The 27,856-nt window shown below is 42.0% G+C and overlaps 1 pseudogene; it reads left to right on the top strand.

The window, feature by feature from the left end:
* Nucleotides 1-23,732: 23,732 nt before the first annotated feature.
* Nucleotides 23,733-24,639, top strand: LOC149140414 (protein RALF-like 34 pseudogene; annotated as a pseudogene).
* Nucleotides 24,640-27,856: the final 3,217 nt, after the last annotated feature.

The following is a 27,856-nucleotide window of genomic DNA, read 5'->3' on the forward strand; positions in this document are numbered from 1 at the left end:
CAAGAGCACATAGAAGAACCTCAATAGCTTTTATTAATGAAGAAATAAAGGTTCTGAGAGGATTACAACCATTGCAGGCTCCAACCCAGCAACACCTCCCAGCAGAAAGAATTGCTCTTCTTCACCTCTCTCAAACAATCACCCAATAACTCAAGAATGAAACCAACAGCATATCATTACTTTGCACAAAATTCCAGCCTCCTGAGCTCATAGGAGAGAGCTCAATATATAGATGAATTGAGAAAGGATGAGTCAGCTTGCAACTGATGTGTAGCTGCCTTGTGTCCTCTCTCTCTTCAGTTAATCTTCAGTTGATCTTCAGTTCTTGAGTCCACTTGGTGAACCTTGCTTCCACTTGGAGAAACAAAGCCTCTGACTCATCACAAGGCGAAATACCTGATCCAAGTGTCATTTTTGGAAGATTCCAAAGCAATGATACACTGTGCCACATGTCCAAACTCGCCCAACGCAGGTGGGCTTTGTTCTGCCTGCTTTGCAACGCAGGTACACCATGGAGCAGTTGTGTTTCAGCGCAGAAGCCTAGTGGAGCACCTGCTTTGATTTCAGGATTGCTTGTTTTTGAGTGTTTTCAGGTGGAGAACTGATCTGAGAGTTGTTGGTTTGCTGACCTTGTTCCTCTAGGGGTAGGAACATCATGTTTAGGGAACTTTGGATCCCTTGGATTATTGACAATTCATGCTTATTGCTGTAAGGCACAAAATTGTCTATAACAGATGCCCCCTAAAGTATGAGGTCGTTTATCGGGTGAAATGCTTTATTGAGAGGATCTGAAGTTCATTCAATCTGCTGAGAAGTGTCCTGTAATAAGATACAATACAATACATTATTTTTCATACAATTTTCATGATCTAGCTGAGGCGGGCATTCCCATGCTCAGCTTTATAAATACATTTTGGTACATAGAACAGACGATCGTCTGATGCTAGACTGATAATTCTTTGCCGAATTTATCATCCTTTTAAAAGGATGATCATCTGTTGCAATGATGTACATATCAAATGTCTTTATGTCCTGAATATATATCGCAGCCCGGATGGATGAAACTAGATCCGGGGTCTTCAAACTCTTCCGATCTTCACTCGATGTACAAGTCGATCCATGTGAGAATTTCTTGAAGTCGAACATGGAAAGACATCGCTTGATTACCGGTCAATGATGTAAACCGTTAACAAGCGCGAGAGGAATCACCGATAAGGATGATGACCCTCAAGGTACGGCAGTACAATCTACATGGTGGGAATAAAGGACTTGGCGTCGACCACCATGCAAAATCTTCTGGTCGAAGGTCATTGATGTATACCTGTCGCCGGAAGTGAGAAACTTGCCATTGAGGCATGCAAGCTTCAAAGTACTGAGGGGGGTGTTCCTAGATCAACTCCTTGGATAATGAGCTGATGTCGACAAGGAGCGATCCGTCAAAGGAGGGCCTTAATGAATCCCACATCAATGACACGGAACGGAGCTAGTGATTATGATGAGGTGAAAACAAACTGTGATGTATGATTCAGGGTGGCGGTCATGAAGTGGATGAAGGATAATGTATGGCAGTGGGTGGAACACGGTTAACTCTTTACAGAACCACATCTCTTGAACATATAACGACACTGATGTGATGGATTGGTAGCATTACCCCAATGGTGGATGGTGTGGCGAGGACCATGATTCTGCGACCGGTGAATGAAACAACCCAACCCGATGTGCTACGGAGGACAAAGTGTCATGTTCAAGAGCGACTTGCTACCATTAATACTGTGAGGTTCTCCCAATTTTTCCCCAGTCATTGCTGACCAGTACCTCTTTATTTTTGTCAAGCTTGAGGAGGATAACATATGCTTGTTCTATAACCTGCCCTTCGGGCAAGCCCATCGCTATGTTTTAACGAGCCTAGCGATAGGGAAACTCGTTCTCGTCTAAAGACAAGTTTGTCGCTATTTAATCATTTTAACGAGTCTAACGACAAGGAAAACTCGGTCCTTTTCATTTTTAGAGAGTCTGAAAAGGTACGAAAAGTTAACTCCAAAATTCCTTTTTCGTCATCTAATCCCTTAAGTCCGAAAAAGTTTAAAACAATACAGAAGGGATGAATTTTCAGTTGCTTTAACGAGCCGAACAAACAAGCGCTCGATCTTTTTGTGCAATAATCCCTCAGGTCCAAAAAGATTAAAATCTAGAGGAGGGATAGCTTTCCGGTCGCTTTAACGAGCTGGAAGGCCAAAACTCGGCAAACTTTTCATATTTTACGAGTCAGTGAAAAGAGCTCAAAGAAGACTCGTCTTTTGAGGAACGAGTGATGAACAGGGATAGCAGCAGATTCCAGGTACAGGTTGGAATTCTCCAATCACGGCAGTGTCACAAGGATGGCTAAGTGAAATCACTCTTCGCAGCTGTTCCTCAAAATGGGTAAACAAACATATGGAGGTGAACGATTGGCCACATGAACAGATGGAGGTGATGGCATATAAACACGACCAAGGGCTTTTAATATGGCTTTCAAAGGTTACATTTCTCGAGGTTGTTTACCGGTTCATTTTTCTGGATGAGCTTGAACTGCTAGGGAAAGATTGCTCACAATTTACGTTTATTTTTTAACGAGCATGAACTTCTGCACAAAAACTGCTCGATTCTTGTGTTTATTTTTTAACGAGCATGAACATTGCTAAAACTGCTCGATTATATGGTTTACTTTTGATCTTTACCATAATTAGCTTCTCTTTTTCATTGATAGCACTGCATTTTCAATTTGCTGCAACAAACTAGTTAGAAATGGGTAATATTTACTTGAAAATGAGATTAACTTACAACATTTACCTTGAATTACGTAAGAAAGCAAATAAAAAGGGTTTTACCTCTCATTTTACCATTTCATTTGCATTTTGCTTGTTGGAGCTTTGGAGGAGCCTCTTTCCCCTCGATTTTCACCAGCTGATTCCGGAGGATTCTGCGGACGATTTTCGGCGCCGTTTGGACCAGGTAGGAGCTAAACCTTAGCTCTTCATTTTCATGGTTTCATTTTCTTGTTTTATGCCTGTTTTGCTGCTCTATTGGGCCTTTGGGGTTTTGCCAGGGCGCCCTCTGATCAACGCAGGTACCCCATTCGAAACCTGCGTTGGGATCCAAGCTACTTGAAGGCAGCTTATCCCCCAACGCAGGTAGTACACTGGGCACCTGCTTTGGGGCATAAAAGCAACAATTTTTCACAGATTTTGATGAAATTTTCGCCAGTTTTTCATCAATTTCAGGAGCTGACTCATCCTCTTGTTTGTTTTGCAGGGATTCTTGAACAAGATGGCCCTAACATGGCGAGAACGAGAACACGAAGAAGAAGATATGATTGCCCTTCATGATCCTGTTACGGTGGGCGCATTGCGAAACTGTGGTTTACTGAAGTTTTTCCGTATCTCTAGCATGAGAGCACAGATTTCACTACTGCAGTATTTGCTTGATGCTTGGGATCCTGTTAACCAAGTATTCCAGATCAGGAACAAACCTATTCCATTGACTGTGACAGATATTTACTTCTTGACTGGCCTGTCAAGGCGGGGTGCCCCATTTCTTTATCAGGTACAGTTCGGGGGAATGATTCCGTGAGAGATTATGTTCGCCAGTATTGCAGGGAGGGGTCCCAGCCGAGCAGAGACGGCAAGGTGGTTATCCGTGATGTTACTAGCAGGCCTCTCAGGTCCATTCTGTATACTCTCGGTAGGATGGCCGGTAGCGCATCTTTACATGTCGCCAACAGGTCTCATATGCAGCACGCCTTGGAATGTCTCCAACCGAAAATCTTCAACTGGAGTGATGCAGTGCTTAGTCAGATGAAAAATCAATTGAACAAGGTGAAGGACGGGAAGCTGAAGAACTTTGGTTTTGGTTCAATTCTGACTGCCTTCGCCTTGGAGAAGATCCCTCTGATGCAACCTCAGTACATTGATCTCGGAGTGCCTTCTCCTACCGAGCCACGTATGCAGCGATGGGTCGATCACATGTCCAGGCATGCCGGTCAATCCCAGATTTCTTTCAATGCTGCTTTCTTTAGGTGGTTCAATCGCCAGGAGATGGCTTTTTCCGAGTACCCATATGTTGGTATGGACTTCCGGGGCGATCCGGATATGGTACTGCCAGACGGTGCTCAGTGGGATGCTACTGGTAAGAACTTCAACCATATTACCGTTCATTGTTTTCATTCATAATGTTCCTGTGCTTTATTCTTTCAAGACTTTAATTGAACTCATGTGCGCTTGCAGATGTCGGTCCTGTTCGTCCGGCATTTCGTCTGAGGCCACCTGTTACTGTTCCGGCAGAGGAACCTGCTCGGAGGGTTATTATCCGTGATCTTAGCGACACAGAGACCCTTACAGCTGTGCAGGGGCAGGTTGAGAACCTTACCCGTGGTCTTCCGGATGTACAGGTTGACGAGTTACCTTTACCGATGCAGCAACATACTATCGGTGTACCTAGACGATGGACCCGTCTTCTGCGCATGATCGCACATACTGTGGCTTATTATTAGGAGCATCACTAGGCTAGGGTGCCCCCTAGCATTTTGAGTTTTTAGGTCATATGACCAATTTTGTCTTGGTTGCAGAACATCATGTATGAACTTTATGAACAGTTTATATATATATTTTGATTTTCGAGTCTTATTCTGGTTGCTTTGGATGATTCATATGTACACTTTTTATGATGTGTCCTTTATAAATTTTGCAAATGTCTGTCTAACACATAGTTTGCCAATGAGTCTGTTAATGTGTTTAGATTTCTTGAAATATGTTGATATTGAATTGAATCAAATCGTCTTTCCAAGATCTTTACTCTTAGGAACATGCGATAAATAGCTGGATTACGAACAGAATATATACCATTGAGTTGTAGTACTACGAGCTGTGAGTCTAGCCTGACAATTAGTCGGCGTATGCCTCGTGCGATGGCATCAGAGAGTAGTTCTATCAACGCGCTATATTCAGCGATGTTATTCGTTGATTGCCCAATACATACACCTCTGAAACTTACTAACTCGCCATTTGGATTAAAAATGGCCCACGCTGCGGAGGATAGGTTTCGCGAACTACGACTTGCTCCGTCGGCATATCCAACACATGTCTCCATGAGGTTTGACATCTGCAACGAATGCAAAAGGGAATCACTCAACCAGAGTAAGAACTTTGGCGAAAACAAAATATAACAAAAGCACGCAGGTTACTATTTAAGCATAGTAACGTTTGAGGTACAGCCCGTTCCGGGGCTGTGCCAGTGGAATTCCGTCGTAATCTATTAACTCGTAGGCTCCTTTTGCTAATACTCTTTTAACAATATAGGGGCCCATCCATAAGGAATTGAATTTGCCTGCTCCTAATTTATCGGATTCTTGGTCATAAAGCAAGACCAAATCACCTTCTGAGAAGACACGGGGTTTGACATTTTTGTCGAACTGAGCCTTGACTCGTTTCTTATGGGCTTCGTTAGCCAAAGCGGCATCACGACGGGTTTCATCCAATTGGATTAATTCCATGAAACGAGCCTCTTCTTCCGAAGTTCCGGGGAGGAGATCAATTGCGAGTTTAAGCGACGAAATTTCACACTGGATCGGTAAGACTGCTTCTAGACCGTACACCAATTGAAAAGGTGTGAAACCGGTCGCGTTTCTTACCGAGGTTCGGTAGGCCCACAAGGCTGCATACAGGATTAGGTGCCATCTTCTTTTATGAACTCCGATCATCCTCTGCAACATACGCTTCAGGACCTTGTTGATTGCTTCAACTTGTCCGTTGGCTTGTGGATAATACGGAGTAGAGCTGTCGTGCGATAGCCCTAGTTTGGCAGCTAATTCGACCATCATGTGATTGCGGAAGTGCGATCCATGATCTGTAACTATAGCTTGGGGTACACCGAACCTGGCGACTACATGATTGAAAAAAAATAGGGCAGCTGTTTCACCAGTATTGTCCAATGTAGGCATCGCCTCGGCCCATTTGGTAAAATAGTCAACTGCGACTATAATATACCCATGCCCCCCGGTCGAGGTGGGGTTACATTGCATGAAATCGATGCCCCATTTGGCGAAAGGCCCAACCGCAACTATTGGTTGCAGCGGTGCGGGTGGTCTTCTAGTTTTGCTATCAAAGATTTGGCAGGAATGACAACTTCGGACTGCGATTATGCAATCTTTGAACATCGTTGGCCAAAAATATCCTGCTCTTAATATCTTTTGGGCTGTAGCGAAACCTGATTGATGCCCCCCACACGCGCCCGAATGACACTCATTCAGGGCTTTTTCGGCTTCTTCATGGGTGAGACACCTCCTCAGAACGGTATCGATACCCCGACGGTAAAGAGTATCACCGACGATTATGTAGTCTTTTGCTTGGTATCGTATACGTTTCTGTTCGGAGTGAGAGGTGTCAGGCCGAAACTTTTGGGTCTGGAGATAGATAATTATATCTCCATACCATTCATCGCTTGCAGATATCAGAAATAAAGTCTCGTCCACTATAGACTCCTTGGAAGTTTCGTCGTTGGACGATGACGGGAGATCGCATAATAATTCTGCGAATACTAGAGCTTTCTTTGACTTGGATTTCACAAATTCCAGATCAAACTCTTGAAGGATTGCTATCCATTTGGAGTATTTTCCCCCCAGCAACTGTCGCGACAGTATATAAGTCATGGGGTTGCAATCTGACAGAATGGTAGTTTTCCTAAAGAGGATATAATGCCGAAATCTCTGTACCGCTTGAACAGCAGCGAGCGCTAGCTTTTCAACGTAAGAATATTTACTTTCTGTATCATTTAAGTTTTTACTTAAATAATATACAGGATGTTCAACTCCATCGACTTCTTGTACTAAAACCATCGCAATGGTTGTATCTGCTGCAGCTAGATACAGGTTAAAATCCCTAAGATAATCTGGGGCGTACATTAATGATGCTTTTACTAGGGACTCTTTCAAAGCGTCAAAGGAAGCTTGCGCAACCTGGTCCCAATCGAAGGGTACATCTTTTTTCAAAAGACGTGTATAACCTTTAGCAAGTTCTGCGTAATTTGGAATGAACCTCCTCAGAAAGTTTGCTTTCCCTTGGAGTTTCTGAATCTGAAGCAAATTCGAAGGTGGAGGCAAATTAATGATTGCCTGAACCTTACAGGGGTCGAGACGAATCCCATCTTTAGAGACTACAAAGCCAAGTAAACGACCAGAACCGACGCAAAACACACATTTGTGAGGATTGAGTCTTATCTTGTAGTGTCGGCAACGTAAAAATATTGCTCTTAAATGCTGCGGATGATCAGTCCGCTTTCGCGAATGGGCCGGAAGATCGTCGAGATACGGTTGAACAATGCTCTTGATGTCATGGAAGGCGTAATTCATAGCCCTCTGAAAAGTTGCCCCTGCGTTCTTCAAGCCAAAGGGTAATTTTCGGTAAGCGAACGTGCCCCACGGACATATAAATGCAGTCTTCGACTGGTCCTGTGGGCGGATATTTATTTGATTATACCCGGAAAATCCATCCATAAAGGAAAAGATTTCACATCCGGCGCATTCATCAATTATCTGGTCGATGAAGGGTGTAGGGTAGTTGTCCTTCGGACAAGCTTGGTTTACATCCCTATAATCGACGCACACTCTTATCGTCCCTTGTTTCTTCATAACAGGGACAATATTCGATACCCAATCAGTTAGAGGAACCGGGTAGATGAATCCAGCATGGAGAAGTTTCTCAACTTCTGCTTTAATGGCAGCGGCTTTCTTAGGGTGCACCTGTCGAAGCCGTTGTCTTACTGGTTTGACATCAGGATACATTTTAATTTCATGTTCAACGATACTCGAGTCGATGCCTGGCATTTCATCGTATGACCAAGCAAAGACATCTCTAAATTCACGAAAGAGAGCGTTATATATTTTCAGTTCTGAAGGGGAACAACCTTTGCCAACATGAATATTCTCTACAACATCAGGTTTTGTTCAGATATTTATGGCTATAGTCTCTTCGATATTTGATAAGTTTCGCTCGGAATCCACCGTGTTTACAGTATTTGTTAGGAATTCAAAGACTGAAGGGTGGTAAAGATCTTTCTGAGTATCTTCCTCGTATTCTGGAAGAAGGGAACGATGGTGGTGATCATTCCATGGTGCCCCCTCAATCATCATTGATTGTAAGATTCCTTCGTCAGTCCCATGTACTTTCGACCAAGGATCTAACGGGGTACCATATTCCCTAGATCTATCTACCCAAACGCTCGATGACCGTTGATTTGGGTTTGCCTCCCACGCATGAAACATTGATTGCTACAATATTTCAATGGGGTTTGGTGGCAAAACCATTGCATGATCCATAGCGACTCTGCCTTCTGTGACTTTCAAGGTGGATACCATATTGCATGTTGCTACAAATGGTACATTTCCTATGCAAATAGGAGGTGGTAGCGCGAAAGTTCCCATCATAGTGGGGTCTTTCAACAGACCTACTCCAATGTCTTGAATCGACCGGTCGCTGCCATGGATCATGGGAACGCTTCCTGTAACTTGTGAACCATTAGGGAGGAAGTTTTGTTGATCGACGACCGTAATCCCTCCTTCAAAGGGGAATGCGATCTTCCTAAAATAAGTCGACACAACAGCTTGCATGGCATAAATCCATGGCCTTCCCAGTAGGATGTTATAATCAAGATTGCCATCGATGACTTCAACATCTATTTCTATTGTTTTGCCCCCTAGTTCAACCTTCAGGTTACTAAGGATACCGTAAGGGGTGTATATCCTCCCGTCGAATGCTTTTAACGTTGTCGATGATCGCGACAAGGTTGGAGATCCTAAAGTTTTCCAGCAACTCATCGACATAATACATGTTGATGCTCCCTCATCAATAATCGTTCTATGAACTGTTTTGTTGAGGGCTTTCACTTGGACGAGGAAAGCTAATTGAGCCGGCAACTGAGGATCATACCCTTTATGATCAAAGGATACCAGATTGGAATCTTTAGGATCCACCCCACCAATCGCTGATAACAATGCCTGCCTTTGGGATGGGCAATGCTGTAATACCTCAAGAGTCGACATAGCAGATGGCGATTGCGCCAAATCCTCTACTATGTTGTAATGTTGTGCCGCTCTGGCACGAGGATTGAATGTCGACTTGTGTATTACTCCCTTTGGCGGTTTTATTGTTAATTCATGTGTGATGGGGGGTACAACTTCTGCCGAAGTTGTCGTCGAACTGCTAGGTTGATCTGTCCCTTTATCGCTCGACACCTGCGTATTCCCATAATCTTTGCTCCTTGTCGAAATCAAAGCATCATTTTGCTGTTTCGAAATCGACAACATAAGTACTTGGGATGGGGAAGCGTTTCCACTATCAACCAGATTTTGACCTGGGTTAGGAAATTGATCACTTGACACAGGTGAGGTATGAGGACTTTTAAAGAACCTCTTTAGCTCAGCTTTGAATGGGCAATCCTTAGTGTTGTGATCTTTGTCATCGCATATTTGACACGGAAACCGTTTCCTATTCCCAGGAGGGTTTGAAGAATTTTTCTTAGGGGATGACCCACCTTGTTTATTCTTCCTCCCTTTGTTTTGATTCTTCTTGCTTCCTGGTCGATTGGTTTCTTTGCCCCTATCTGTCGATACGGCATTTACTTCCGAAGCAAGAACTTCTTCATGCGCATTTTGATTCGAATCCTTACGGGCCTTCTTTTGATTGGTCCTTTTCGGATTCGCGTTTGCCGTGCCAATCACGCCATCGCCGGCATGAGAGTCACTGTTTGATTTAGGAGGAGGAGGGATTGAAAACTCTGGTCTAGGGGCGTCTGGTATTTTGTCATAGAGCGTGCCGGACTGAGTATATACTAAATCCAAGTATTGTGCACGAGCGATAACTTGCTCTTCTGTTACGACTCCTCCCTTTGCTACATCTTCCGTTATAGCCGGAAGTAATGACTTTATAAACCACTCAGCTAAAAGCTGATCAGGAACGTATGTTTTAACCATTCTTCGTCGACGTCGCCACTCATGTATATGATCTGATATATGAGTTGCGGTTGTCTGTTTGAAGTTAGTCAATATCTCTGTTCCTGTTTCATACCTTATTGGTAATTGAAAGTGGGTCAAGAATGTTGTGGCAAGGGAGCCAAAATTGTCGAACGAAGCTCTAGGCAATTCTATATACCATTTTGCCGCTGGACCTGTCAATGTCCTCTGAAAGAGGCGAAGCCTTATCGAATCGTCATTCAAAGTGTTCGACGAACACCATAGATGAAATGTCATCACATGATTCGACGGGTCTTCACCTGGATTTCCATTGAATTTAGGAATGTCGGATGGAAGTTTGTGTGGAATCACTGGCCACCAAGGGGCGTAAGCAATTGGATCGTTTGTTAACCGATGTAAATCAGGCAACTCTAAAGTTGCCACGAATGGTAACTGCTGGTTCAAGTTAGGTGAAGCGTAACCAGGATACGATGGAATCGCCTGAACAGTCGGTCTTTGCATGCCAGCATAATGGAGTTGATGTTGGTATGATGAATACGGTTGATGGACTTGACCACTATAAAGTGGTTGATTTTGACCATTTTGGATATATGGTTGCCCAGTATTCGCAAATATTTGCTGTTCAGAACCTTGGTACACTTGTTGGAATTGCGGCTGTTGGTATTGCATTATCCACGGTTGCGACACCATGGGTTGTTGCGCTACACTAACCATTGGACCAAGATGTGGGATTGTCGTACCCAACTGTACTTGTGTTGTCCCACCAGTAGGTGATTGTGGTTGGGTCGCAGGGTCAAGTGGCTGTTGCATGAGAACCTGAGCAATCTGAGGTTGACACACAACAGGCATTGTTTGGACTTGCGACACGGTCACAATAGCCGGTGTAGTTGGGATGTTTGTCACAGGTACACACTGTTGCATAGAATATACAACTCTCGGTGGCTGGGATAGCACAGGTACCCAACTACTCGTTGCAATTCCGCCATAACTTGAATAAGGTTGAGAGCTCCCGTATGGGTACTGCCCACCATACGGTAGCAACCCAAAACTCAAGGCAACTGCCTGCCTTGGAGGACTGGATGGCCTAATTAGATTCCCAAAAGGGTCAATTTGATGAGCCTCACCATGAGAGTTACCAGACATTACTCCGGAACAAACAGGAACAGACCATACTGTCGAGATAGTCTCTTGATGGACTCCTTCTAGTGACTGCGAGCTAGTTGGGACAGATGGTATGCCGGCGAACATTGTTGGATTTGCAGCAGGTAATTCTGCCGTCGCCGTGTCATTCGACACAGTCCTAGATGTCGACGGTTGTTCAGTCATTTTTAGTCTATCCAATTGATCACCTAGTGATTCTACAGGAACTTCCACTGGTGATGGACAAACTTCTGTTGTAGCAGGAAATGGAGTGACCCCTACTCCAAATTGAATTGGAGTGGATACTTGCGGTTCCTCTATAATTTCCTCTATCGCAATCAGACCAGGTGGAAGAGGAAGACCGTCAGGTCCGTAAAAGATTTCCGGTGCCGAAGAAGGGGTTGTATCGACCGCGACGGATGTTTGAGGAACAAAACTCTCTGGACCGGTTACAGATGGAACTGGTTCAGTCATACGAGTATTTGCCCCCAGACTAGGATCAGTATTACTGTCCCTCTGTGGCGATTGAACTTCTTCTATTGAGGCAGGGTTTCCAGAAATGTTTGGAGTGACCAGAATCTCAGATGTTGTTGGAACGCTTGTTCTAACTTTTAAAGGAGATTTTGAACTGGTTCGACGAGCTCGCTTTGTCCGGATTGTTTTCGATTCCGGAGACAAAGACGGTTGACTCGCAAGCCTCCGAGAACGACGGATATTCAATTGACTTTCTTCCACGATTGCGGATTACTCGATCAACTAAAATATAAAGGGGAAAAATTGTGTTTCCGATTTGAATGAATTTTATTAGACGCTTTTAAACATAACTTTGCTTTTTCATGTTTTAAGAGTCGAGAAAAAGCTAAAGATGACTCTAGTCGCCTTCGATGTATTAACGAGCCCGAAGTGACAAATGCTCGGTTGGACCTTTTCAGTTATAGAGTTTGAAAAGGGCCAAAAGAAACTACTCTGGAGATCTAGGCAGAGGGTGTGCCAAACCTTTCGCGAAACCACAGAATACGTTTTACGGTACGGGTGGTCGATCTTCGTGAATGCTGTGTTCACTGCATCGCGATCAGTAGGGCGGTCGACATGGCTTCCTATGGATAAAGGATAATTGCCTATAGGGGTCTCCCAATATATACTCGACGGTACGTGGGAGCACAAGTCCGTATTAGTGCCACCGACTCTCAGGAGGAATCACCCACCTTCGTAGAGATCGACAGTCACTATGTTTAACGACGCCGGAACACGTCTCTACCTAGACCTCTAGATGTTTGCGTTATGTTTCAAATGCGTTGTTAGGTTCATTCAGTATATTTTAAGTTGATCTTTTTAAAGTTTGCCTTTCAAGGTTCACCACGAGATGTATATGACAAATTCCTAAATGCAGCCTAAGATGAGAAGCAAGCTTTTTCAAATCTTTTTGACTGATGAAAATCTTAACTACTGAGAGAGAAAGAAGGCAAATTCTTTTCACACAGTTCATACAGCACAAACTAATGCACTTTCTCCTAAATCATCATGCAAACTTTTTTCAAATGCAAAATGCACAATGCATGTATTTTCTTTTCCCTTTCTTAATGTGGATGGATACAAAAAGAAAGTGGTTATATAACTTTGATTTCGATTTAAAGCGAAAGTAAACAAGCTTGTCCAAAATCAAAAGACACCTTAAGATTCACTTGCTTAATCACTGGAAATACATGAAATCAAACCATACGAACGAAAGTAAAACGACTAACCAGCTATGGATAGCAAACAAGCTAACTCTTTAGACCAGCAAAACGCCTAACACAGGTTCAGATCTAAGAGGCCAAAAGCATGACTAGTTTACTTTTCGTTATGGGAAATTGTAAATGAGCAAGAAATACAAAGAACAAGTACAATTTCGTTATATAACAGAGGCAGAATGATGGCAAGTAATATTGGTTTCAAAACAGGCACAAGACTGACACCTAGCAGCAAAACTAAGTGAAAACAGGCAAGAGAAAGGAGGAAACCCCAAATGCACTAAGCAAATTTGGGTCAACGCAGGCTCTGCACAGTCAAACTGGCTCTCAGCGCAGGTAGCTAGTTCGGGACCTGCGTTGCAAAGCAGGTAGCCTGTGTACTACCTGCTTTGGAAAATGAGAGTTGCGTTTTCACAGTTTCCGGGTCATAATTTTCTCAAAAAAGCACGGTTTTTGCTCAAATCAGAAGCATTCAGTCAAGCATAATCAAAGGGATGATTTAGAAGGTGCAAAGCTATCACTAAGAGCTTACAAGGATCTTTGTAGATCAGCTCTTCAAATCATGAATCTGCTCAGACAATGAGCAAGAGTAGCAGCCCCTCTACTTCGCTTTTGATACAGTCAAAAGCTTTTCGATTTGGTACTCTTTTGTTCAGGAAATGAATAGCAAAACACTACAAACACAATCAAACGGATACGGTCCCCAGCGGAGTCGCCATTTTGTTGTAGGGAAAAGTATCCGACTCGGATGACCCTAACCCACTCTAAGGGTGACAGTTCCTTAGCAACAACTGTAAAAAAAACTACTGAAGGTTTACTTCTTTATGAAAGCAAAAGAGGATGGAGAAAGCACTAACCGTTGCCTTGCGCTTAATGTCGAATCCAAACTCTCCTCTTTGGCCGCTTGCTCCTAGCTCTTTGTCCCTTCTGCTCACCCAGCTGCAATGAGATCCTGCACAATGACAAAGAAGGAAACTACAAGAGGCATGCAATCATAACTGGTTCATGGATTAGTGTAAACCAAACATGCAATCATCACAATACATAATTGAAACAAGAGCACATAGAAGAACCTCAATAGCTTTTATTAATGAAGAAATAAAGGTTCTGAGAGGATTACAACCATTGCAGGCTCCAACCCAGCAACACCTCCCAGCAAAAAGAATTGCTCTTCTTCACCTCTCTCAAACAATCACCCAATAACTCAAGAATGAAACCAACAGCATATCATTACTTTGCACAAAATTCCAGCCTCCTGAGCTCATAGGAGAGAGCTCAATATATAGATGAATTGAGAAAGGATGAGTCAGCTTGCAACTGATGTGTAGCTGCCTTGTGTCCTCTCTCTCTTCAGTTAATCTTCAGTTGATCTTCAGTTCTTGAGTCCACTTGGTGAACCTTGCTTCCACTTGGAGAAACAAAGCCTCTGACTCATCACAAGGCGAAATACCTGATCCAAGTGTCATTTTTGGAAGATTCCAAAGCAATGACACACTGTGCCACATGTCCAAACTCGCCCAACGCAGGTGGGCTTTGTTCTGCCTGCTTTGCAACGCAGGTACACCATGGAGCAGTTGTGTTTCAGCGCAGAAGCCTAGTGGAGCACCTGCTTTGATTTCAGGATTGCTTGTTTTTGAGTGTTTTCAGGTGGAGAACTGATCTGAGAGCTGTTGGTTTGCTGACCTTGTTCTTCTAGGGGTAGGAACATCATGTTTAGGGAACTTTGGATCCCTTGGATTATTGACAATTCATGCTTATTGCTGTAAGGCACAAAATTGTCTATAACAACTGCCTCTCTGCCATGCCAATGTATAGCATTCACGTAGGCGAGCGTATCCAGAAGAGACCAGGGAAGAACCTGCTGTTTTGGGGTGCAAAACTCCGGGCAAACGATTTCTGGTGTCGCCCTGAGATAATCTATCTGCAACCTGACAGAGGTGAAACACACCGGTCGCAGATTCCTTTGGTTCGAACCGTAAAAAACCCTTCCCTCAGCAGATCCGGCCCCGGACCAGTAGAAGCCAGCGAGATCAGAGTTTCCAGCGGCCAGGCGTCTTGCCGATCCATAGCAAAGCAGTTCTTTTGGGGCCGCGGCGGCGCAGAAGCTCTCCTCTGAAACCCTAGATCCATAAAACGCCTCCATCGCTCCCTCGGGAAAACACTCCTTCACATTCCAACCTTAAATAATATTTGGTTTTATGTTCAATGTTTTGCGTTTTTTAAAGTTTGGTGGGACTACATTTTCATCATGTTTAATATATCACCTTAATGGAGATAGGAAATTGAATCAGTGACTTCACACGAAAGAATATCTTAACAAAGCAAGTGATCACTATCTATCCAAAAACCCTTGAAATTTATGTTATATATATATATATATATATAATTTGAATCTAAACACCCCATAAAATTTATGTTCAATGTTCTATACATACTTTATTCGAATTGTATTTTTTTTTATAGTATATATATTTTTAAACTAATACCATTTTAAATTTCTTATCATATCTTTTTTCAAAAATCATAAATAAAATACATATTAAATATAATAATAAAACATATGCAAATTATATAGAATTATTACATCAAAATTAAAATTGCAACGAATTGGGCGTGAGGGAAAGCAATAAGCATGAACAGGTAGGGTTTCTAGGGTTTCAACGACTCTGCCCTGACATCCCTGCGAGTGTACAACCGAACGAAGGACTGCAAAACTGACCCATGGAGCACTGATGAAGAAGCAATGAGCAGAATGGCAGGAGGGGAGAGATCCCCTCCTATTGGAACATTGCAGTAGGAGAATCGAGCCAGCATGGAGCAACTAGTGGCAATGGAGGAAGAGGAAAAGGAATACCGGTCTTGGGAGCCAAATGTCAAGCGGGCTTGGGAGGAAAATGCTTATTGAGAGCTACCGAAAAACCAAGATTTTTTATCTCGAACAACAAACTGGAGGAATATTGAAAATACTTGAAGGACCATGCCCTGATCTGCGTTTACATGAATATCACGGAGCCGCTCCCAGATTATATAGAACTAGAATACCATGATGAGATATGGCAACAACCTTTAGATTATGAACATATACCTTTCAGGTGCCGCCGATGCCATGAATATGGCCACTTGTACTGGGCATGCCCGCTTAACTAGAAGGAGAACCCCTCTACGGAGAAAAGGACAGGGGAAACGATGGCCAAGGAAGATGGTGAAGGGTTTCAGGAGGTGCAACAGAGGAAAAGGAATTAGAGACAGCTAGCGAACCAGAGAGCAAACCAAAACGAGAAAGAACAAAGAACATAGAATCGATTTGTTGTGTTACAGGAGGATGAAATGGGAGAGCACATGCCAGACAACACCAGGGAAACGGAAAGCCAAAAAGACAAGGAACCGGAGGGTAATAAACTGAAGAATATGGAGGTAGAAGTGAATAAAGGAAAGGAGGATACCATGCAAATGGTGGAACAAAACCTAATGGAGATTGATAACCAAAAAGAGGACCTAAGTGCTGAAGAGCAAGTGATGAAGCAGTTGCTACAAGAATGGAGGCATTTGGATGAAAGATTCATTCCTGAAGACCAGAAACAACTCTATAAGGAAACCTTCAAACAGTATAGAGACAAACATGGCTCAACGATTATAATCCAACCAGACCATCTAGGGTCCCAAGTCAGCCAAGGGCACGACACAAGAACACAAGGAAAAGGAGGGGAAAAAAAGGAAGGAGAACGATGAATGAATCCATCCAGATGGTCGGTGAGTTGCTAGTAAATTCTGGAAGAGTAGTTCCATTGTCAGAAGTCTTTCAACAACCCTTAAAACTGTTGAAATGATTATTACAACCTGGAACATTAGAGGCCTCAACAACAGAGGCAAACAGAGGTACCTTAAAGAGAGATTGAAGAAAGATAAGCCCAATATTATGATAGTACAGGAAACCAAAATCAGTGAAAGAAAACTGAAAGAAATTATGGAACACTTTAAACCTGAGTATCAGGTCATGGCCCAGGACGCTAATGGCAGTGCAGGGGGGCTAATGATCTTATGGAATCCTGAAGAAGTCTGGTTCGAAGACTGGGTCAACCTACCAAGAATTCTCTTAGGAAAATTCTAGAATATAGGCTCCAACGAATGGGTTCTTCTTACAGGGGTATATAGTCCTCATATCCCTAGAGAAAGAGGAGCCTTCTTACAAAAGTTGGCAAACCTAAGGTACCTAACTTGTGGGTAGTTGGAGGAGACTTTAACATGATTACAACCCTAGCGGAAAAGAAGGGAGGAATGCGAAGGGCGGATGTGGATATGGAAGCCTTTAGTGAAACCATAGAAAATTTACACCTCGTTGACATGCCAACAATCAACGGTGTTCACACTTGGAACAACAAAAGAGGGGGGTACATCAAATAACATCCAAACTGGACAGGTTCCTTCTCTCGAAGAAGTTGATAAGCCGCGATATTTTCATGGAAGCCTCGATCCTCCCATGTATGGGGTCAGATCACTGGCTGATATGACTGGAGGTGGACCTAAAGGCAAGACCTAAGAACTGACCCTTCAGGTTTGAATCCTTCTGGCTAAGAGACCCGAGACTCATTAAAAGAATAGAGGAATGGTGGAAATGGAGCGAACAACATGGAAGAAACTGTATGCATACCTTCCAGCTGAAACTTAAAGAGCTAAAGAAGAAACTCAGGAAATGGAATAAAGAAGAATTTGGACACATTATCAAGGATTAGAATGAGATAAACAAGTGTATGGCAGAAGTCCAACAACAAATTATCTAGGAAGGGAGATCTGAAGAGCTTGTTCAAGAAGAAGGAGTGCTGATAAACAAGATGGAGGAAAGAAGAAAACAGGAAGAGATTCTCTGGAAACAGAAATCTTGGGTCCATTGGTTGAGGGAAGGAGAACGAAATACAAGATTCTTCCACAAAGCCATGGTGCACCACCATCAACATAACATAATATACTCCTTGAAAGATGAGGAAGGGAAGCGTAGAGTCCAACATGAAGAGATGGAAGAGCTCCTTGTACACCACTTCAAAGACCTTCTCTCAGAGCCCCCAGAGAACAAAACGGGAGCCATACAAAGAATCACGCAGCACATACCCCATCTAATAACTCGAGACCAAAACATGGCCCTGATGCACGCGGCTACCCTGGAAGAAGTGGAAGAGATAGTCCATGGAATGCAGAAGAATAAAGCCCCTAGACCTGATGGGTTCACTGCAAAATTATATCAAGCCACTTGGAAATTCATGGGACAAGAGATCCTAGAGGTTGTCGAGGAATCATGCCGTAACCAAAAGGTATGTCCCAGTTTGAACTCTACTTTTATAGCTTTGATTCCTAAAACTTCGAAGTTTGAAGGTCCTCAAGGCTTCCAACCCATAGCCTTATGTAATTTCATTTACAAAATCATTGCTACTCTTATTGTAAAACGGCTAAAACCTCTCCTACCTAGCCTCATCTCTCTGGAACAAACATGATTTGTAGAAGGTAGGCAAATCCTTGATGGATTCATCACATCTCAGGAAGTTTTCCACTCCCTCAAGGCCCAAAGGATCCCTGGTATGATGATAAAACTGGACTTATCCAAGGCGTATGATAGGCTCAGTTGGGGTTACCTGTCGAGTATCCTCAAAGCCTATGGTTTTGCCCAAAGATGGATAAACTAGATCCTTTCCATGATATCCTCCCCTGTTTTCTCTATTCTTCTGAATAAGACCCCTACATCGACGTTCAACCCAACCCAGGGCCTTCGGCAGGGGGACCCTATATCGCCCTTCTTGTTCATCATTGCAGCGGAAGGATTAGGCCGGTACATAAAAAATGAGGTTAGAGAATCTAGACTTTGAGGCCTAAGGATATGGGGTAATGACTTAACCATCACCCACCAACAATTTGTAGATGATATCATGCTCTTCTGTCAGGTCTCCTTGAAGGAAGCCTGTTGAATCAAGGAAATCCTAAGCACTTTCACAGAGGCCTCGGGGACAAGGATAAACAACGAAAAATCATGTATTTTTTTCTTCAATACCCAAGGGAATGTCAAGAACCATCTATCCAAAATCCTTGGGTTTAGAACCGGAAATCTCCCGTCCAAATACCTAGGCATGCCCCTTTCAGATAACCCTTTAAGAATTTCCTGTTGGCAGCACATCCTCCAAAAATTACAAGGAAAGCTCAATTGTTGGGCTTTTAGATTTCTTAACATAGCTGGCAGAATAGTCCTTCTCAAAGCTGTGCTGCAATCGATACCTATCTACCAACTCTTAGGCATGGCTGCCCCCAAAGGAGCGTGCTCCAAAATGGTGGATATATTTAAAAAATTCCTATGGGGAGGGGCACAACAGATCAGGAAATGGCCATTGGTATCATGGAAAGGATTGAAAAAAAGGAAATTGGATGGTGGGCTTGGCCTCAAAGACCCCTATATTTTGAATCAAACAATGGGAGCAAAACTATGGTGGTGATGGATCGGAGGGGGAACTGACCTATGGAAACAAATATGGACAAGAAAATACAATATGCCTGAGAGAATAGAGGATATCTTGAGATATCAAGACCCCCCAAAAGGATCGACTGTGTGGAATTTGGCAGCCCACAATAGACACCTTATTAACCAACATGCCTTTTGGGAGATACGTAATGGAAAAACAACAAGATTTTGGATGGATTCATGGCAACAAAGGGAAATAATGATAGAGAGACAAGATCTCAGGGACATATACCATTATACTAGGGACATGAATAAGCATGTGGTGGAGCAATTCTGGAAAGAAGACCAAGGAATGGGAAGTTGGAGGAGATGGAAGACAAAGGAAGACTGGGACCAGGCAATGGAAACTGAACAGTGGAAAGCTCTTGACAAAGAATTGAAATCAAGACAGCTAACGGTCCAACATGATCCATATATTTTGAGATGGGGACACACCACAAAAGGAACCTTCACCATAAACGAAGCCTATGACATTCAAGTAAGACAAGATCAGGATAGGCAAGATATCATATGGAAAAAAATTTGGAAGGGAGGATGGTCGCCCAAGGTAACCCACTTCCTTTGAATGGTTTGAAAAGGGAGAATCTTGACCTAGGATCAATTGCAGAAAAGGGGATTTCAGGGACCCTCCTTTTGCTGGCTATGCCATCAACACAGAGAAGACATGGAGCATATCCTAAACACATGCCCATTTGCAGTGCAAAAGTGGAGGCAAATGCAAGGAGTTTTTGAAATAATTGACCGAGATCAAAATAGCATCAAAGAAACATTTCTCCTCCGGCGAAATCATATTTTCTCCAGTACGGTAGTAAATCGAGCTTGGGGTCTGGCCCTAGGATTCAATCTATGGGAGATTTGGAGGAACGAAACCATAGAATCTTTGAGAGTAAAGCAACTACTCAGGAGAAAGTATGGGAAGGAATAGTGCAGAACATCAGGGAAACAATTCTAGTTGAGAAATGGCATCAAAAAGACTAGCAAGTAGCTCCCCAAGAAGCCTGTATCTTACAGAAACTCAACCTATTCCTGGAAATGATATCCACCATGACATGGAAAATAAACAGGGCATGTTCGACATCTCAGTCTCATTTTACTTCTCTGAAAGAAGGTTTCATGAAACTTAATTTCGATGGAGTGTCTAAAGGGAACCCAGGTGAGGTAGGACTGGGTGGCCTCTTTCGGGACCCCCAGGCTAACACTTGGCTAATTTACGCTAAATTTTGTGGGATAACCAATAATAACGAGGCTGAGTTTGCAACAATGTGACAGGGACTCCTAATCGTTGTCAGAATGGGATACTGAAACTTAGTGGTGGAAGGGGACTCAAGCCTGGTCATAAACACGTTGGAAAAACTAAACAATGGTAGCAAGTGGGACAAGCTCAACCAAAGCTGGAGGACACCAAGACTCATCCAAGAAATCAGAGAAATAATCCCTAAGTTCGACTACATTCAGGTCAGACATGTCAGAAGGGAGGGGAATAAAGGGGCAAACTTTCTTGCCAATTGGGGATGCAATCATCAACATGAAACGTTAGAAAAATGGTGGCCAGTCCAACCCTGGGATGAAAACTTCAAAACCTTGGGGGAAATTTTGGAACAAGACCTCAGACAGAGCAGGGATAGTAGAACCCCAGTAACTCAAGACCCCGATTGGGATGCGGGCCGATAGTTGGGATAGGCTGGGTGTAGTAATGATCGGTACCTTTGCAATTAGTACTACCGCCCCCCACATGCTCAAGGAAATGGGTGCGGTGACCCTTGGCATGAATGCATGCTGGGGAGGTGGGAAAGGTGGCGGGATTGGAGGTAAGGTAAGGAATATATGCAAGCATTCAATGTTGGAGTGTTAGCTTGTGGAGGAAGGTGGTATCGCAGTGGTGCGGGAGGAAGATGGAACTAGAGACACCAAGCTCGACGACGAATGCCTGTTGATCCCGAGTATGTTATTTGGTTTCGCTCCACCACTGTAATTATGTTATGGTTGGGGTTTTGCTGGGGGGAGAGGAGGGTAAATAGGAAGAAGGCCCGGGGGGTAGAGAACTGCTAGTGGCAATGGGGAAGGCAATTGCCTGGTTTTGTATCCATACCCTCTGCCAAATGGGTAGTGCCTATGACTGCCGATGGGATAATTGCATGCTGTTGGGTTTTGATGTACCGCGCTCCTTAAACTATGCTTGGGGTGAGGTTGACTGTTGCGAGCGAATGCATGAGGAGCAGGAGATGGAAGAAGGGGGTAGGGGGAAGCAGTTGGTAGGATGCATGGGGCACATCCATCCCCGCTGCATGCAAAGAAAGTGTTGGGTTAACCGGAATTCCTCTGAGACCGATGACAAGGTTAGAGAATCTGATTAGAAAGCCAATTGGGTGGAACTGAGGGGCAGCGCCATTAATCCCTAGGAAGAGGGGGAAAGGGACCTGAATTACTCTGGGCAAACTCTAAGAAGAAAGAAGGGACTGCGAGAATGGCTTAGGCAAGGGTTGGTTGACTTGCATGTGAACGATAGTAATGGGGATAGAAAAATGGGTGCGACAATGGGCTTGGTTTATGGACCTCCCCATTGCAGGTCGCGGTCTAAGGACCACCTCAGCTTTGAAACTGTGAGAGAAGGCAGAGAGGAGAAGAAGGGGATGACGCATAATGATGGAAAAACAATTCAGAAAAGAGTCACCAGGGGTTGGTGCATAACTGCAATGTTGTGTTTTGATTTAACTAATTGTTGTTGTCACTAGGGCTCTGGCAAGCAGGTCATGGCTTGTGTTGCGAGGGGACGTGGTCGTGGCAGGAGAGGCCCGACACCTAGGAAAGACAAGGAGACGAGCATGTTGGAACCACGTAGGGGTAGGAAGTCAGTAGAACACCTTATCACTGAAGCAACGAAGGCTTACCATGAGGGGACAGATGCAGGAATCCAGAAATTGTTAGAAGAGTGGGAGGAGGAAATAAAACAAGGCAGTGAGACAGAGGAAGAAATGGACAATTGGAGGACCTTAGTCTTGGATTCGGGTAACACCCGAGGAAGAATTACGCAGTTTAAGAAAACTCTGTACCTTTACTAGTTAATGAAGAGTTTATTAGGCAAGGCAATGGAACAAATTCCTGTGGGAATGGTAGTGACACTCTAGGGTATGCCGAGTTATAAGTAGGATTTGCAGAAAATCCTCTTCCAGCTGCATAAACAAGACATCAGGTTGGATAGAATTGACTGCCACATCCCTTGCATACTGGAACTGAATGAGATGCCTGGGGCATCCACCAAGGATCCAACACTTGTTGAATCTGCCTCGGAGGAGCAGAAGGAATATACTCTTACCTATGCATATTTTTGTTTTATGCGGATAGCTTTTAATTTCTGTGATGCAAATATCAGTTTAGATAGTTATGTAGTGTATGGACATGAAACAGAGACATATCTAGCTTGGCTAGAGAGATTAAGACTTTACTATTTTTGGATGGCTTACAATGCGGACAGGTGGCTAACAGACTTGGTTTCCCTTCGGGGCAAGTTGAGGCCACCTGGTCAATCTTTGTGGTGTAAACTTGCTTTTGTTTAATAGAAAATGGAATGGTCCTGCCAAATACACTTTATTGGAATTTTTATAAAATTTCCTTATTATAATTTTAAGCAAAATATATATTAAATATGATAATAAGGAAAATAATATATGGTTTTATATTTTTATTAAAATTTATTGGAATTGTATATTTGAATTATTGAATTTATATATTGTGAAATTTCAATTATTTTTAAAGAATTTGAATTCATTTATATATTTATTAAAAATATAATTTCCTTATAATTTGTTCATATATATAAGTGGATAAAATATATTTTATTTCTATGTTTTTCAATTTTAGAATTTAATAGTAGAAAGCAAAGAGTTTTTGACCATTGGACTATGTTGAATTCCCATGAGAATCGCCACACAAAACATGGGGCACCTTGAGCTAATGGTTGAAAATATAATTCTAAAATTATATTAAATGATTTCGTAACTTGTAAACAAATAAATGAAGCCCACCTATTTCCTTGGGAGAAATGATTAGGAGTCTCTGCCTAAATTCAACTCGTACAAATAACACAGCTTGAAACCAACAATGCAATGAATAGAAAACCAAATTTCAAAAAACTTGAACTCAACCTATATTAAGAGCCAAATTTAAAAAAAAATTGAACTCAACCTATATATATAGGTATAATTGTTGCAACTCCAGCAACAATTTGAAATCCCAATGACAAAATTTGACCACATTCACATTGAGGCTAGGCAAATTCCCATGACACCCAACTATACAAGATATGATGATGCCGATTCCCGATGCAATAGAATTAAGAGCCAGAGTTAGGCGACATTGAAATTCCAACATGTTTACAAGCGTGCCAACTCAACATCACCTAAATCCAGACACTCAGGTCACTTTCGGGGCACTAAATTCCTTGATCACAGCGCCCACCCCTCCCCTACTTAACTGCCCTCTATCTGCAGGTTCACCAGGTTGTGCTCTCGTAATCTCTTCAGATAAAATTCAAGGCGCAACTTGTTTCTGGTTGCGCAATGGATCGTTCGGTAAGAATTCCAGCTGTGGCCCTGCTGCTGCTGCTCTGGCTGCTCTGCATGGGCGATTCCCTGCTGGTCAATTCGCAGGAACTTTCAATTACCTCTGACTGGCTGGGTGGCGTTGCATCTCATGAGCAGCGCGGGTTCGATTCCCTTGCGGGCCAAATCTGCGATGGAACTCTGGGGCAGTGCAACGATGACGACGAGGAGTTTATGATGGACTCTGAAGCCCACGGGAGGCTTCTGAGGAGGGTCCGTTACTACATCAGTTATGGAGCGTTGGCTGCTAATCGAGTTCCATGTCGGCCTCGGTCTGGGAGGTCTTATTACACTCGGAATTGTTACGGCGCAACGGGCCCTGTCAGACCCTACCGCAGGAGCTGCACTTCTATCACTCGGTGCAGGCGTTACACTGGCTAAGCTTCACTTGGCTTCCCTGTTTTTGCCCCTTTATATATAATATAAAAATATAATCTTGTTTGTGTGCCAGTGGCCCCATATATTGGATGAATTTGTGCGTTTTAATGGCTAGCGGGAACTTATATTACCTGCAATATTTTATAACTATTCCATAAGTTTAGGTTGGTGTGTGTTTATCTAGTTTGGTATGTGTTTATCAGCCAGAGCCAGACAATTTTTGTGATAGCTTGAGGCTGAATTTGTGCGTTTTAATGGCTAGCGGGAACTTATATTACCTGCAATATTTTATAACTATTCCATAAGTTTAGGTTGGTGTGTGTTTATCTAGTTTGGTATGTGTTTATCAGCCAGAGCCAGACAATTTTTGTGATAGCTTGAGGCTGATAAATGTCCATGGGTAACGTTTGCAATAGCTTGAGGTTGATAGATGTCCATTGGTATAAATTATCATGTTTAGTCTGAAAAGCATGTTGCAATATTTGGTATAAATGAAAAGCATGTTGCAATCTTCCTGTACCCATGTTGCAATATTTGGCATAAATGATCCAGTGCAGTCTGACATGTATGATGCAATCTTTTTGTACCCACTGTATTATCTTAATTTTGTAAAATTGCAGTAGATGGCAGAAGAGATATTTGTTTTAAAAAAATAGTTTTCACAGTTTTGTATAAATTAAAGTTAAGATATCTTCCATGGTAAGAAAACAAGAAAGTAAGTTAAAAGTTTAAGGCATTTGGTAAAGATTGAAATAGGTTAATGACCGCAACAAAACTTAGAGGCATTTGGTAAAGATTGAAATAGGTTAATGACCGCAACAAAACTTAGAGGCATTTGGTAAAGATTGAAATAGGTTAATGACCACAACAACTTAGAGGCATTTGGTAAAGATTGAAATAGGTTAATGACCACAACAAAACTTAGAGGCATCTTGCAAAGTGAAAGTCTGCCTCTTTTATGTATTATCAGCTGGTAATTCTAGATGACTTGATTTTCTTTGGTGTACCATTAGGTGGAAAAATTCCAGATTACTCTCTTTTCCTGCGCTTGTACCTTTAGCCTAACGAGGAGGAGGAGTTGCCCGGAAAGTTATGGAAATTCCATCCATTTCCACCATAAAAAACACGGAAATTCCATCCATTTCCACCATCAAAAACACGATTCAAACACTACTTCTACCAGATTTTTTGAAATTTTTTTACCTGGATTCCAGTTAATTTTGCCATCCGGGCAACTCCTGAGGCCTCGTTAGACCATTCTTGTATATAGGTGATAAATCAAGCTGTATTAACAGATCATCTAACTGATAAGCAGTTGTCTATAACGCGACTTTTTGAAAGTCTTTCTGGTGGGTTTTTCCGGTAGAAATCCGGCAGGAATTTATTGGAATCGCAAGTTTGATAGCTAGTTTCTGCACAATGAAATCGTCCCAGGGGTTTTCGAGGGTGCTTAATCCAAATATGCAGTTAAAAACCATTTTAACTGCAAGAAATCAAGATTTAACCTCAATTTCTTCGGCTGAATAATAATTATCCCGTCATCCCATCAAGTTTAGAATTTCAAAAGAGAATAATTATCCCGTCATCCCATCAAGTTTAGAATTTCAAAAGAGACTTACCAGTCAAATGTGACAGTTTTCACATGTGTCAGACTTTTCACAATTTCAACAAAAAAATATCTTAAAAACTTGTTACAATTTTAATTATATTTAATAAGCAAATCACATCATACCAAATAATTTACCCATCAAATTCCATCCCTGATCCTTATAATAACACTAATAAATATCCCCTTGCAATGACGGTTACTTGTGATGAGTTTTACTGTATTAAAAAAAATTAAAATTAAAATCGACCAATCCCATCAAGAGGAAAAATATATCAGAAACCCTGGCCATCCCATCAAGACGAAAAGATATCAGAAACCCCAGGATCTTGAGTTATTGATCATCAATACCGTGATAATGAATTTATATGAGAATCCAGCTGCTACTGCAACTCTAATTTAGTAAATCCTCGTTGAATTTATATGAAAATCCACTTTTAAATATTTTTAACTGAATTCAGACCACTTCTAACTGTTAAGACAATTCCTCCGCCTGCATAAGCCACTCCCTAACAAAACTCTCATTTAATTTATATGAAAATCCAATTAGTGCTGAATTACAACCTAGTAAACCCTCATTCCCTCTCCCAAGACTGGCGAAAAGGCCTTGGTCTATCTGTGACATGATTTTGGAATATTTCGAGTGGATTGCATGCTGTCAAATCTGAATGTTTTCAGTGTCAAGTCTACACAGGCAATAAAACCATATTTTAAACAATAAAAATATGATAATTTAACTAAAATTTGTTTTTCTGAATTCGGTAAAATTTCAAAATTTCTAGTAGTTAAATACAAGTTTGAAAATTTATAATAGTCACAAAAGGTAAACAAACACCACAATTTGGGCGATAAATTATCTAACTTGCTACGCACCAGTTAATGCCATTGTTGAATTTAAACAATACATTTGTTGCGGGGATTCAGCAATGTGTGTATATACAGCAGTTGGGCTTGTGCATTAACAGCTGAGCAAAAGGCTGCATAATTGTTGACCAGCCTGTTGGGCTGCAGCAGCCGAGGCCTTGTATAGGTTTACTATTGGATAATTTACTTGTTTAAATCTATATATAATTTGTGTGCATTAATTGTTTAATGTAAATATATATATACAGACAGTTCCGGCTCATTAACTACTGTGCAGCAAATTGGATATTTTCCACCAACTTCATAATATTGGATATCAAATCTATATATAGATAGTGCCCATTAACTGTTTAACAGTAATGATATATATATACAGAGTTGTTCATTAACTAACTATATTTTCGGAGTTGTTTTTAGTGCGATTTTTTGGAGATTTTGATGATGGAATCAGTGGAAAAATTTGAGGTTAAATCTTGATTTGTATTATTTAAAATGGTTTTTAATTACATATTTGGATTCAGCACCCTGAAAAAACCTTGGGACACTTTGATTGTGCAGAAATTAGCTATCAAACTTGAGATTTCAATAAATTGCGGTCGGATTTTAACCTAAAAAACCCACTGGAAAAGCTTCCAAAAAATCTCTTTAAAAACAATATTTTCCACCAACTTCATAATTTGTTGCCTAACAGTGAACATATACACATACAATCCTTGTTCATTAACTACTGCACAGCAAACTAGATATTTTCCACCAATTTCATAATTTGTTATGATTTTCTCTGGGTGAACTGAATTTTTTTTATCCCAATCACTTCCAAATTAAAAAAAAAAGCAGGCGGGGTTCACAGCTTTTCCTGTTTAATTTTCGTTCCTTTATCAGTTAAAACGAATTGAAATTATGAATTTTGAACGTACAGATTGATTCCAGATTCTGCCATCTTCATCCCTTTAAATCTAGCTTTCCTTTGATAAATTTCAGGGCACTTTGAATCGACTAAAGCCATTAATTTCTCTACCTATTTTTGTTTTTTTCGAATTTCTG

This window comes from Pinus tabuliformis, chromosome X (genome assembly GCF_031772625.1).
Source record: "Pinus tabuliformis cultivar Carrire ecotype Pingquan chromosome X, CPIR1, whole genome shotgun sequence".
In the NCBI taxonomy this organism is placed as follows: domain Eukaryota; kingdom Viridiplantae; phylum Streptophyta; class Pinopsida; order Pinales; family Pinaceae; genus Pinus; species Pinus tabuliformis.